Consider the following 13,499-nt stretch of genomic DNA (forward strand, 5'->3'; position numbering starts at 1 on the left):
TTTTTGTGTATCCTGTTAACAAGTGTTTATCTGTGTTTGTTCTATTAATTCTTATCTTAACATTTTACAAGAGAGGTTACAGTAAATATGATGCAGTTGAGTGTCTCTGGCAGGGACTCGAACTCAGGATAAAAGCAGAACTCCAACTCTACCAGCAGAGCTAAACAACATTGAAAGACTACAGAAGTCTCTGGTTGGAATGACGTAAACCACGTCAAGTAAGTCCAGCCCACAGGTTTTCTGACGAATCCATGTCGTGCGTGCCAAAAGGGGCGGTCTCGCTCGTTTCCCGCGTGAAATTAGCGTATTTCCCTCCAAAAAGTTAGGTGTGTATATATTTACCTGACTGATCTTCACTCTGGTCTCTTCTCTGAGGACGCGAACACGGTGAGTAAACTGTTCTGTACAAATCTGCTTTGTGTGTCCAGTTACCTGCTCAGTACAGGTGTATTCATGTCTGTGTGGGAGGTGTACAGATAGTTAATACTTATTGATCTCAGGTAATCAGCCCAAGTGATCTTCCTTCACATATCAAAAGCGCCACATAATAACTACCTTAATGTTGTCTCAGCCCGGTATGTGCGGGTTAAAATGGAGCCAGCCTCCCTGTCGGTGAGATTTGTTTCTACCTCAAATGTGTCTGAAATAACTCTGAACAGAAATTGAAGACGTCTCATTTAACTGTTCAGTGATGAGATAAATTCGGCTGGAACATAATCCTTTATTTACGGCCGGTTAAATCCTGGACGTTGTGTTTGTTCCATGCACCAAACTCCATTGTGATGTTGGTCGTTTTTATCTCTGCCATGTTAATTACATGAATAATGCACAGTTAACTAAACTTTGGTCACTATCTAAAAACAAGAAGGTAGTTTCGGTAAAGTCGGCATGTATTTTTTAATTTATTTATTATCTAGAACAGCATGAAAGCTGTTTAGCTAATGTTATTCTGGTCAGTGTAAGTGAGTGGTAATGTTATGTTAGCTAGCTAGCTTACTTTAAAGTTGTTGCAGATGCACTGCAGGTTTGGGAAACACGTTAGCAGCGGCTCAGCTGCCTTTACTAACGGGTACTGACACTATAACGAGCTTATAAAGACGTCTGAGTCATTTAATCGTCGTGTTTTTACGGACAGGTTAGCATGTTAGCTAACGTGTGTCTGTTGGGAAGGGTTAGCTTGAAGGCATTATCCTGCTGTGTGACGTTAACTTGATAAAACTAGCATCTTAACAGCTGAATATTTGAGTACAGCACAGTAAGCTAACAGGCTCCAAGTGTATGTTAGTATGTCAGCATCTAGAAGGTTATTTTGAGCAGCTAAAGTAGTTTATACACACAATATGCACATAATGTATTCAGTGTGTTTGTCTCAGTTCTGGTTTCATGTGTTTAATCACTGCTCTGACTCCCTGTATGTCAAAAGATAGACTTTAAAATCATATTGCTCATCTATAAAGCACTGTATGCTTTCAGGATTTAATAAATTTGGTTGACTTTTGGTTTACCTTTAAAAAAATACGTTCATTAAATCAGATTATAGCAGATTTTATAGTGCAGAGTGATGTGAGACTCCTGAAGTGATGTCATGCACATGGTTACAGATTGCTATACCATTCTTTATTATGAAATGATAATTCTGTAAGAAATCCCCTTTTGCTGGATGTGTCTGTAATCTGATTACATCTTCTTTTTTCCTGCTATAATCCGAATATATTTACTCAAACACACACACATATGCATGTAGTCATCATGTTATACTGAAGTTCTTCCTCTTCTCTCCAGGTGAACAGTGGGACTTGTCTTCAGCTTCAGGTGGAACAGCTCTGACCTGTATGGTGATCAGCACCGGAGAGGAGAGACACCTGGTCCAACAAGGTCAGTGCAGTATAGGTGCAAAAGTTAAAGGCAGAAAGTGTGAGATTTGTCAGTTGCTGTTCATTAATACTCTGGAATCAGTAAATTATTCTAGTTCAAAGGTCGGTGAATACCAACAGTTTGGGTTGGTAGAAGCCACTATAGTGTCTCTGTTAGGACACTACTTTTTGTTTACTAAGAGAAAATATAAACAGCATGCCTGTTTAGAACGCCTGCATTTATTTGATATCATTTATATATAACATAAATGATATAATCATATTTTATTTAACGTGTATATCTACACTGTTCAGCCACAGCATTAAAACCATTGACAAGTGAAATGAGCATTGATCATCTTGTTACAATCAAATGTTCTGCTGGGAAACTTTGACTTCTGTCATTTCTGTGGAGCCTCTTTGACAAACACCACCCACCCAAACACCGTTCAGACCAACTACACCCCCTCATGGCAAAGAACCCAAGGTTTCAAACTGGCCTCCTCATTCTCCAGATCCCAATCCAGTTGAGCATCTGTTGGATGCCCCAGAACCAACTCCTATCCATGTTGGGGCCCCCATGGATCGTTCTTGGCTCTGACTGCATCCAGTGGAAGCTCAGGTGGGTTGAGATCTGTGGAATCTGGAGGCCAGGTTGACATCTTGAGCTCTTTCCCACGTTCCTCGGGTCGTTCCTGAGCAGGGGGGGCACTGCCATCAAGGAGTGCTGCTGCCATGAGGGGGTGTACTTGGTCTGCAGCTGTGTTTGGGTGACTGGTGCCTGTCAAAGAGACGTCCACATGAATGCTAGGACTCATGGCTTCACAGCCGAACATGCCATTGGAACACCATGATCCATGTTATTCATTTCACCTATCACTCGTTCTAATGTTGTCGCTCTCAGTGTATACACATGTTAAATACTTTATGAATTAGATCAAATAAATGCATTTAGGCACTGTAACCAGACTTGTTTATATTTCCTCTCAGTAAAACAAAACTGTTTAAATGACTTCCTCTTCCTTTGAACCCTGTGGGTTTTGAGCTAAGACTTATACATTTTAAATGAACAGCTTCGTTTATGTAGATTCAATATTAACATGAGCCTCGGCCCATTCGACCAGCAGGCCACTAATAAGGATCGTATTCAGTTTCTGAAGTGCAACTGTGCAGTCGTGAAGATTTTGGTTTGGAAGCGGTTCTAGTGGACTCATTCATGGTAGAGGTGCAGCAAACTGAGCTTCAAACACCCGCAGAATGACCAGGGCCATGTTAATTTCTGTCAGCCTGTGTCAGGTTTTGCTTGAGCAGTTGTTAGTTTGTCTATGTCCTTTGAGTGTATAAACTATGTTGAGCAGAGCCTGGTGTTAACATTGGCGTTTCTTATTCGTGGTAGAAGTGCAGTGATGTGAGAGCTACAACACCATCAGAACTGAGCGGAGACGTGTTGTTTAGGAGGCCTTGTGGTATAGATCTGACTAGGGACAAAAGTTCAGAGACAGTAATACAGTTGTTAGTGGTCTGCCAGGCAAACCTTGTGTTATTGTAATTTGTAAGTTGTAAGTTAACTTGACCGGACTTCAGCTATCTTCAATGGCAAATGCCCGAGTGCTGTCCATCGGAGCTGTAAGCAGTGGTTTCCATGAATGGCAGTAGTCAGGCCTTTGATCAGCCGCTGGTATTGGTAATAGCGTATCTTACGAGCCCTTGTGCGATCCCGCCAACTTACAGGTCCCTCATGTTCAGACACCTATGGTATGGTAGAAGCGTGCACAAAGTGTGCGTGTTTAGCTTGGGCCTCGGCCTGGCTAGGGACATGCTCAGGGCCACGGTAGAAGCTAGCCTGACGCCACTAAAGCAGCTTGGATCTCTGCCCTCATCTGTCCATGACGATTCCACTCGCGAGTTCAGTGTGTATGGGCGCGATGCCTTTGCTTGAAGATAATGTTGAACTCTGTGATAAAACAAAAATGTTCAAAAAAAAAAAAAAAAATGCGGGAATTCAATTTCTTTGCAAGTGTGTGCGACAGCATCCTGCTTGATAACACCAAGCAGAGATCATTACAAAGCTGTTACAGGGCCCTCGGCCTTAATGCCCAGCAGGCCACTAATAACGATCCGATTGTGCTGTGGTAAAATTTTTTGTTTGGAAGCAGTTGTTGTATTTATGTTCATGGTGGAATTGCAGCAAACTGATAGCTACAAACAGCTTGAGCGGTTGTTAGCCTGTCTGCCTCCTTCTGAGTGTATTGAATGTTTGTTTTCAGTTCAGGTTCATCTCCACTCGAGCGCACAAATGTGCATTCAGAGAGTTCTTGATAAGCTTTATGAGGCCTTTGAATTTGTTGTTTTGCTGGAGAAATATTGCGGTATGAAGCTTTTCAGGCTAACTGTGTTAGCTAAACAATGTTGAGTGCACTAAACTACAACAACCAGTTCACCACCGTAGAGTTATAGGCACAAAAGTTCAGTAACAGCAGTCCAGTTGTTAGTTTGTCTACCAGGCAAACCTGGTTATCAGTTTTGTGTGAACTGACCAACCAGAGCAGACTTAGGCCCCGCCTCAAAACCCACAGGATTCAAGGAATGTTTTTATAGCTACTGGATATAAAAAAAATATATATCTTGAAATAAAACATGTATGAAAATACAAGACTTCTCACTTTTAACAACTTGACTCTCTAGGAGTCCTGTTAATAGACCACCAAGTGCGTTATTTGACGACCTGAGAATGAGACTCAAAAATCAGCTGGCTTTCTACAGAATTGCTTTATAAGTATACCGATATCATGCAATTAATCATTTGATTAATAATTGTCCTCCATATGCAGCACACTGGCTCTCACCTTTCTGCTTTTAATGCTGGATAACTTAATTTATAATAATACATCATGTTTGATCAGCGAATATTTGATATTGTTTATATGAATCTGCAAAGTAACAAGTAACTAAAGCTGTTAGACAAAGTGCTGTGAAAGTATGAATAATATAGTTAAAAACTCAATTTATGCAAAATATGAAAAGTATTTAACATGTATATCTACACTGTTCAGCCACAGAATTAAAACAATTGACAAGTGAAATGAGCATTGATCATCTTGTTACAATCAAATGTTCTGCTGGGAAACTTTGACTTCTGTCATTTCTGTGGAGCCTCTTTGACAAACACCACCCACCCAAACACCGTTCAGACCAACTGCACCCCCTCATGGCAAAGAACCCAAGGTTTCAAACTGGCCTCCTCATTCTCCAGATCCCAATCCAGTTGAGCATCCGTTGGATGCGCCAGAACCAACTCCTATCCATGTTGGGGCCCCCATGGATCGTTCTTGGCTCTGACTGCATCCAGTGGAAGCTCAGGTGGATTGAGATCTGTGGAATCTGGAGGCCAGGTTGACATCTTGAGCTCTTTCCCACGTTCCTCGGGTCGTTCCTGAGCAGGGGGGGCACTGCCATCAAGGAGTGCTGCTGCCATGAGGGGGTGTACTTGGTCTGCAGCTGTGTTTGGGTGACTGGTGCCTGTCAAAGAGACGTCCACATGAATGCTAGGACTCATGGCTTCACAGCCGAACATGCCATTGGAACATTATGATCCATGTTATTCATTTCACCTATCACTGGTTCTAATAATGTGTCTCTCAGTTGTTACACATGTTAAATACTTTATGAATTAGATCAGATAAATGCATTTAGGCACTGTAACCAGACGTGTTTATGTTTCCTCTCAGTAAAACAAACCTGTAAATGTTCAAATTTACTTCTGAATTAAATTAAATTAAAACTCCATGTAAATAAATTATGAAAAGTAATTTCAGGTTAAATACAACTGAGTTAGAGACTCAAACCTCCACAAGGAGACTCAAAACTCATCAAAAATAGACCCAGGTCTCTTTGTGGAGGACAAACAACTACCACAAAAACAAAACCTTGACACACAAACAAAACCTCTAAAACAAACAAAAACCTCTAAAAACAAACACATCAAACCCCTAAAAACAAACACACAAAACCTCTAAAAACAAACACACAAAACCTCTAAAAACAAACACACAAAACTTCTAAAAACAAACACACAAAAACCCCTAAAAACAACACAAAAACCTCTAAAAACAAACACACAAAACCTCTAAAAACAACACAAAAACCTCTAAAAACAAACACACAAAACCTCTAAAAACAACACAAAAACCTCTAAAAACAAACATAAAATAACACAAAACCTCCACAAAGAGACATCAAACTACCACTGCTCCTCTTTCTCTTCCTGCAGGTGACGGACGAGCCGCCACAGGAACCTGAAGCAGGAAAACTGAGTATCCGTCTTCTGATGAAACTCCTTCAGGTCCTGCAGTTGTTTGCTGACTCTGGTTTCACCTGCTGACAGTGAGCACTGTTGTCTTTGCTGGTTATTTACATAATAAAACTTTTTTTTTAAAAATTACACTCTATTGTGTTTTTTATAGATTTTTAAAGCACGTGTTGAGACTTTTGATGGAGTCCAATGTCTCCTCTCAGTGGCATTTCAAAGCTTTATCTATATTTGTATACATTTTCTTTCTGTAATGGAGAGCAGGGCTTCCATTACCATCGTTATCTATTCCTATTCTGGGAATGACTGATTTAGAAACCATGTGTTTAATGATGTCTGAGTAAGCTAGCCTCTCTCCATCTCTTATCACATAAACGAAGCTAACAGCAGCTCAGTGAGAGGTTTATAACGTTTTACCAGCAGCTGATATGAAATATACTTGAAGTGCTGCCTGTGATATCACCAAGCAGACAGATAAATGGTGATTTTAAGCAGCTACAGTAGTTTATGTGATCATTCTGCAGCCTTGTTGTTGTCTGCACTTTAAAATCATATTACTGGTCTGTAAAGAACTAAATGTTCTCAGGACCGAACACATTTGGTTTACTTGTACGGGGATCGGGAGGATTATTTAAAATGTTTGTTCTGATACAGTTACTTGTTTAAAAGTAGTCAGTAATGTAATTTAAGTAAAACTGTCCGCTCATCTAATTCATAACTGTTCACTGTGGCTTTCAAATAATTACATTAATTTAATTTTTTTTTTATCTGTAGCATATTATCAGCTCTTTTTCCGTTCTGCCATTCAGATGCTGTTTTAATGTCTTAATGTTTTAGTTTTGATTACCTCCTATGTCTCTGAATGGATCTCTGAATGAGGCTTTATTTGAATGAAAGTTTTTACATTTCAACCTTTAGATCTCTACACCTTGTTTTAAACCAAATACTTGTTAATATAAAATAGAAAAAGGGACCTGAAATAAATCCAAAAGGCCTTTTAGTCAGGATAGTTCACAGGCTCCTCAGCTGCACCAGTAATGGTCAGATTTTTCTCTGAATGCTTTTTTTCCTCTCTCACTTCCCCTGTTTGTTTTCAGCTAATTCAGTCCGAGCCTAAAAATGCTCTCTGAACTTGAAATATTAATGATTATGCTTTTAATGTGATCACAGAAAAGGAAAAAGCGTGTGTGCGGCTTGTGGTTTTACTCTATGAACAATTTGAACTTGTAGAAACAATATGGTCCTCGCACAGATAGTGCTCGGGCCCTAATAATACAAACATTTTTTTAAAAAGTCTGTCAAGAATTTGATATTTTAATTTGGTCCTTGGATGTAGCAGCAGTACCCAATCAGTAACAAACTTACGTTACAGCCGATCAAGTGGAGAGCAGTCAGGGGAAGAGAAAATGACAGTTGCACTTGTGATCTAATTTCCAGGTTGTTTTTTGCTGTTTCTTTCTGATTTTGCATATTTACATGTGGCTTTGTTTCACAAACAATGTCTACATCTTTTGTTTTCCTCACACAAAAACTCAGACTTTCAGAGAAAGGCAAATCCTCCCAGTCCAAAGAGCTCGGCAAAAAGGTTTTGTAGACTTGTCTGGTCAAAAAACATTTCCCCTTGGAGCTGTTGTGGTCAGGTGGGGATGGACTGAACCATTTGTTGGGTGGGGGTCTTTCCAACAGCCTCCTCCATGGATGGGTCTCTCACTTTGTGTTTCAGGCAGCTGAAGGTCACAAACAAGAACAGGGATTGTAGAGAATAAGCTGCTGATGTAAAAAAAAAAAAAAAAAAAAAATTGGAAATGTTGTTTAAATCCGTATGATTATAGCCTGACCAGAACTGGACTTTTGAAACCAGTACCAATATTGAGATTTGTTTGTTTATATCAGACATAAGTACATTTTTTAAACATTAACAGTCTTGATACAAATACCTTAGACTTTATCCAGGCTATAGCAGGACTATGAACGGCAATATTAGTCTGTCAGCTAGTCGAGTGTCCTTTTTTTCCACAAATCCAGGGTTTTCTATAAATAGAAAATATGTCAGTAGACATACATCAATAATTTGTTGGCAACAGAATTTGTTTTCTTAGTCAATCCTGAAAACAAATTCCTGTTAGAGCTTTGCTGATGGAACCACGGCGAATCTGCAATGCTTGATGTGGGTTGGCATCATAGACTGGTAGGCATACAAAAAAACCATCATTGTTACGGCACTCAAAACAGTAGCAGTTGGTGACCCATCAGCATTTCTCACTGCCTCCCAATCAAGGCAGTCTAGAACCGGGCCTGCACACACACACACACACACACACACACACATTTTTCAACCTCCCCATTCACTGTAATCCACTCTGAAACAGGATTTCATGCTTGCTGTGTCTGGCTCAACAGGCTTACACATATTTTAGCCTATCTCGGGATGCTGCGGAGCCCTCTAACACAGCCCCGCATGGTTAACACACTCACTCACAAAACAGGCAACAAAACAAACACACGGACAGATTTCTCCTTGTCTTGTTATGTGTGCTGCGCTCCAGTTTCACTCAACCCCCCAATCTGTCTGCCTCTGATCTTCATCTCAACACGAAAGGTCAGTGGAAAATACTCGGAAATATCAAGTGGCGCGGAGACGAGTGGAGTTCATCACATTTAGACTGACAGATCCGCCTTGCGCGGCTCAAGTCGTCGTGGTCCGTTTCAAGTTTAAATACCAGCGCTTGTCATCTCACATTATCCTCGACTGCTTGTTGAACTTCCTGCATGAACCGAGGGGGGAACATAGCCTGGGGTACCCTCCGCTGACCTCCACATTTTGTTTGACATTAGTGCGCCTCCACAGACAGACTGAGTCATGAACACACACAAAAGCAGAGCGAGAGCTGAAAGACATTCGCACATCATCAGTGTCCCTGTAATATTCCACAAGTCTGCAATGTGCGCATCACTAAAAAGGCATGAGGGCGAAGAACTGAGAGCTTCTGCCTGGCAAAAAAAAAAAATGTTAATGGAAAACATTATGCATACATGAGTAGAAGTAAAAGAAGGATGCGCAGCGTTTGACAAAAGGCTCGATGGAGAAGTTTTACAAGAGAAGAAAAAAAGGGGGAGAGCCAGAGAGAGGGGGCGAAAAAGGGCGAGATTAAAGAAAATAGAATCGAAATATGTTAAAATAAAAAAAAAAACTCTTTCTTTCCAGTGTGGCTTTCCTGTTCTTCAGAGAAGAGTGGCAGAGGGGAGGCAGAGGGCTGGTAGCAACAGAGCACAGAGAGATGGACTACAGGCAGAATTTTAACAGAGTTCTCATTATTTATTTACTGCTCTGAGGAAAAAGACTGCCAGTACATAATACACTGCTGAACAATCCATATTCTAGGTGTATATTTGCATACATATGTGTGTGTGTGTGTGTGTGTGTGTGTGTGTGTGTGTGTGTGTGATGTGCCATATCTTAGTCAAGGTTATAACTGACAGGTCGCGGAGAGAACGACCCCTCGCAGCAGCTTCATTCACATTCTGGAGAAGTCACCGAGTGTGAAAGCTATTTCACAGAGGAAACGATGAGGGGCCAGCTGCCTCGAAGCGGCACTGAGGCAGCATGAGAAGGGGACTTATTCAGACTATAGACTGTGGAGAGAGAGTGATAAATGACAGAGTGGTAGAAAGCGAGAGCCAGTGTGTCTGATCGAAGCTGAGTGGGGGAAACTTTGGTCAGCAGAAGCACCTGTTCATTAGCTAGATGAGGAAAATGGATTCAAGGCAGGATTCAGCACTGATGTGCACCAAGAGAATACACGAGAGCAGACGCTGTGCTGCTGACTGAACACCTCTTGCAAAACAAGTTGATCCTGACGTGTTTTTAATTGGATAAAAAGCAACACCTTGCTATACTCTTTGTGGATTTGTCCAAAGATTTTTTAAAAATGTTTTTACTGCTTTCATCTGGTTCTGATGAATCTAATATCATATTTTTCTGGTAGAGATCAAACAGTCTGGTTTGGTGGACAGACCCATACACCCCTTTTAGTTGGAAAATGTGCCACATCTATGATGATTTATAAAAATGAAGATCATGCTGCACTGAAGAAGATCTGAGAAACTGTTCAATGAGGTAATAAACAAGTAGGGTCTTTTTTCTCATAAGCTTACATACATTTGGACTCCTTTTTGAAACCAGCAGCCAGCCATTAGAAAGAATGCAGGTTTTGAGGCTCTTTCGTGTTAAAGTTGCTTTTCAGACCTAGCAGCTCCGTTTGTAATTATAATATCTGTGACTGTATTCGTCGGATAATCTGTGTGGGTGTGATGATTGCCGCCTTGTATGAGTCATCCTGCCGGGATCTTTTGTTCCCTTGCAATAAAGCCCCTTGATCTCAGGAACGCTTCCTAAATAAATCGAGATAATTAATGTGAGAAAGCAGAAAACCATGAAATGAAAGATTTTGCATTATGTTTTAAACAGAGCTCCGGTCTGAGAGGAAGATGGTGTAACATTGTGCAAATAACAGCATGAAAAGAGAAATAAGAATGACGGATATAAGCAGTCGCATCACTTGAGAGTTGTTGAGCAGAATAAAGAATTGAATAATCCGTCTATCATATGAGGCTGACTGGCAAGTGGGACATGTAAGTCCTCTTACACAAATTAATGGCTTTTCATGGTGGTCGGGGGAGACGGGGCAGGGACGGGAGGGGCGTTATTCCCTAACGTCGACCCATCACTGTTCTCAAATCTTCACTCATCGCAAGTCTGTAGCCTCTATTCCCAATTCTCATCTCTCTTTTACTGGTGTGTCACAACACAGCGTGGGTGGAGCAGAGTGGGAAGCGGTGGGAAGTGAAGGGGGACATCAGGGTGGAAGGGAAGCGAGGGAGGCGAGAGATTTTGCGAAAGGAGAGAGACTCTGCAACAGTTTGGAGACAGAAAGGAGCGTGGGGTGAAGAGAGCATGAGAGAACGCTGGGTGGAGGAGGAGAGGACTCGACTGAAACAAAGGGATTTGAAAGAGTAAAAAACACCAAACAAGTGCAGTGGGCGTGGATACGAATTTTTCCAGAGGGGAAGGTGATTATCAGGGTACCTTAGGGGGGGAGGGAGGCTTAGCGAGAGTGGTCTTAATTCATTTGAGTGCTTACACAAAGACCAGAAGATGGAGTCTTTATCTCCTCCGCCCAGATTACTGCTCACTCCAGCTCCTACCTCAAGAAACCTGGCCTCACTGCACAAAGCACCAAAGAGTCATACTCGAGTAAAAGTAAAGATATTGTGTTAAAATATTCCTCTGGTAATAAAAGTGAAAAGTCATCCGTAAGAATAGAACTCGTTTTTTTCAAAGGTGCAATATATTCTTACGACGAATACAGTGCAGCATTTCACCAGCGTGCTCTCTAACTGCTGCCAACTGAAGATACCATTAGCTAGTTAGCTCAGTTAGTAGTGCAGCTAGTGGTCCACACAGGCAGCTCGGAGCACCTGGGATGTTTTGATATTTACACGGCTAGCACAGGAGCTTTGAATCCAGATGGGCTGGAGCTAGTTGGTTATCATGCTAACATCACAACATAGAAGTCAAAGTCCTCCTGTTACATTATTCCTTCACATTCTGTCGATCATTTTAGAATGTTTTCAACAAATAATCCTACATATTGCACCTTTAAATGTGCAAAAACATAGTAAATTATACATACAGTATATGCGCTATAAACTATGGATCCATTATCTGACTTATTAAGTATTTTTTTGACTGAATCAGTTGTTTGATTTTCAACTGATTTAAAATACTAGTGCATTGCCCGTAAGACGCATGTTTACTATAGAAAAGTGGGAGGTTAAGTAGCTTTTTCATGGATGGCCAAATGAGGTTGTGTTTGAAGGTGGGACATCAGGGATATAATTGGCTGTTTTTGACTACTTTTGATTTTACCATTATATTTCACCTTAAAAACTATTTACCTCGCCTTGTTTGGTGTGATTATTTTCAGCACAACTTCACATGTGTGACTGTACAGTTATTTTTTCATTTTGACATACTATATTAATACTGTGGACCTAAAATCACAAAATAACATAAAATCAGAGTAAGAAAAATTAGATTTTTTACTGTGAAAACCACAAATATGTTTAATGAACCAACTGCATTAGTTATAATGCAAATATAAATTGTTGTTTGCTAAATGTATGCATAAGTTTTTGCAGTCTCCTCCTTGTTTTGACTCACAACACAAAAAAACGACCACACTACACACTAAACACAATACACACTAAACACTCCAAACACGCTGTATGTCACAAATCTCTCAACTCTCAAAACTCGCCGTCTCTGTCGCTGTCTGTATCACCGCCTCCGTCCCTCCCACAACTTCCTGTTCCTGTTCCTCAACAACCAAACTTGCTGCTTGGACACTTTCGTGACAAAAGCCCGTTTTTACCGCTTCCTCCTGCACCAGACACAAAGCAAACGTGACGGCAATGTTCGCGAAAAAGCGTGGCGGACATTATTTACCCTAAATCCGGATTTGGACCTGCCGGTGCGTCCGTCGACTGGGGAGGTGGGCCATGTGGGGTTGGGCTAGCAGCTAGCAGCTAGCTACACACGAACATCCACAGATTCCAGGTCCACTTTGTTGTCCTCTGGATCTCCTCAGACCGGAACAGACTCGGTCCGGACTCGTTTAGTCTCATTAATCCACAACAGTCAGCTTAGATGCACAGAACAGGACGGAACCGTCAGCAAAATCCCGGTCCAGTTTGCGCCGCTGCAGGTCTAAAGCTCTGCAGTGATTGGCTCTGGTGCGCACGTGGCTATGGTGTGCAGTGATTGGCTCTGGTGGGCACGTGACTATGGTGGCTCTGGTGGACAATGCTCACAAAGCATTTATGAAATAATTTATTAACGGTATCATTGCAGTCCAAACAAATCCGACGTGGCACACCTTTGAACCAAGCAGCAGCCATGTTGAAACTCTCAGGTCAGTCTGATCCTGATCAGTAGAGATATTTGAGGAACACACACACACACACACACACACACACACACACACACACACACACACACACAGATTCCTTGCTTTTGTAGAGAGATGTTACTTTGGCTCTGACGAAGCAATCTGCAAACTAGTAGGTGAATTTATTGGAAAAAATAGTGGGTAAAAAGTAGAATATTTGCCTCCAAAATATATTGGAGCAGAAGTATAAAGTAGCAGAAGATGAATAAACCTAAGTTAAGCACAAGCACATAAAAAAAAAACACTTAAGCATAGTTGAGTATTTGCACTGAATCCGATTATGAAGTGTTTAAACCTGCTGCCTGTGCGGTGAATCCAGCTGTGAAA

At 41.2% G+C, this 13,499-nt stretch overlaps 1 long non-coding RNA gene across 1 annotated transcript; it reads right to left on the minus strand.

The window, feature by feature from the left end:
- Window positions 1-7,250: 7,250 nt before the first annotated feature.
- On the minus strand, window positions 7,251-13,120 carry LOC119023141. The gene is made up of 3 exons (XR_005076178.1): window positions 12,671-13,120; window positions 8,100-8,193; window positions 7,251-7,889 (listed from the first exon to the last, which is right to left on the minus strand). It is a non-coding gene; the product is annotated as an uncharacterized LOC119023141 (long non-coding RNA).
- Window positions 13,121-13,499: the final 379 nt, after the last annotated feature.

The sequence above is a fragment of the Acanthopagrus latus genome, chromosome 7, assembly GCF_904848185.1.
Source record: "Acanthopagrus latus isolate v.2019 chromosome 7, fAcaLat1.1, whole genome shotgun sequence".
Lineage (NCBI taxonomy): Eukaryota > Metazoa > Chordata > Actinopteri > Spariformes > Sparidae > Acanthopagrus > Acanthopagrus latus.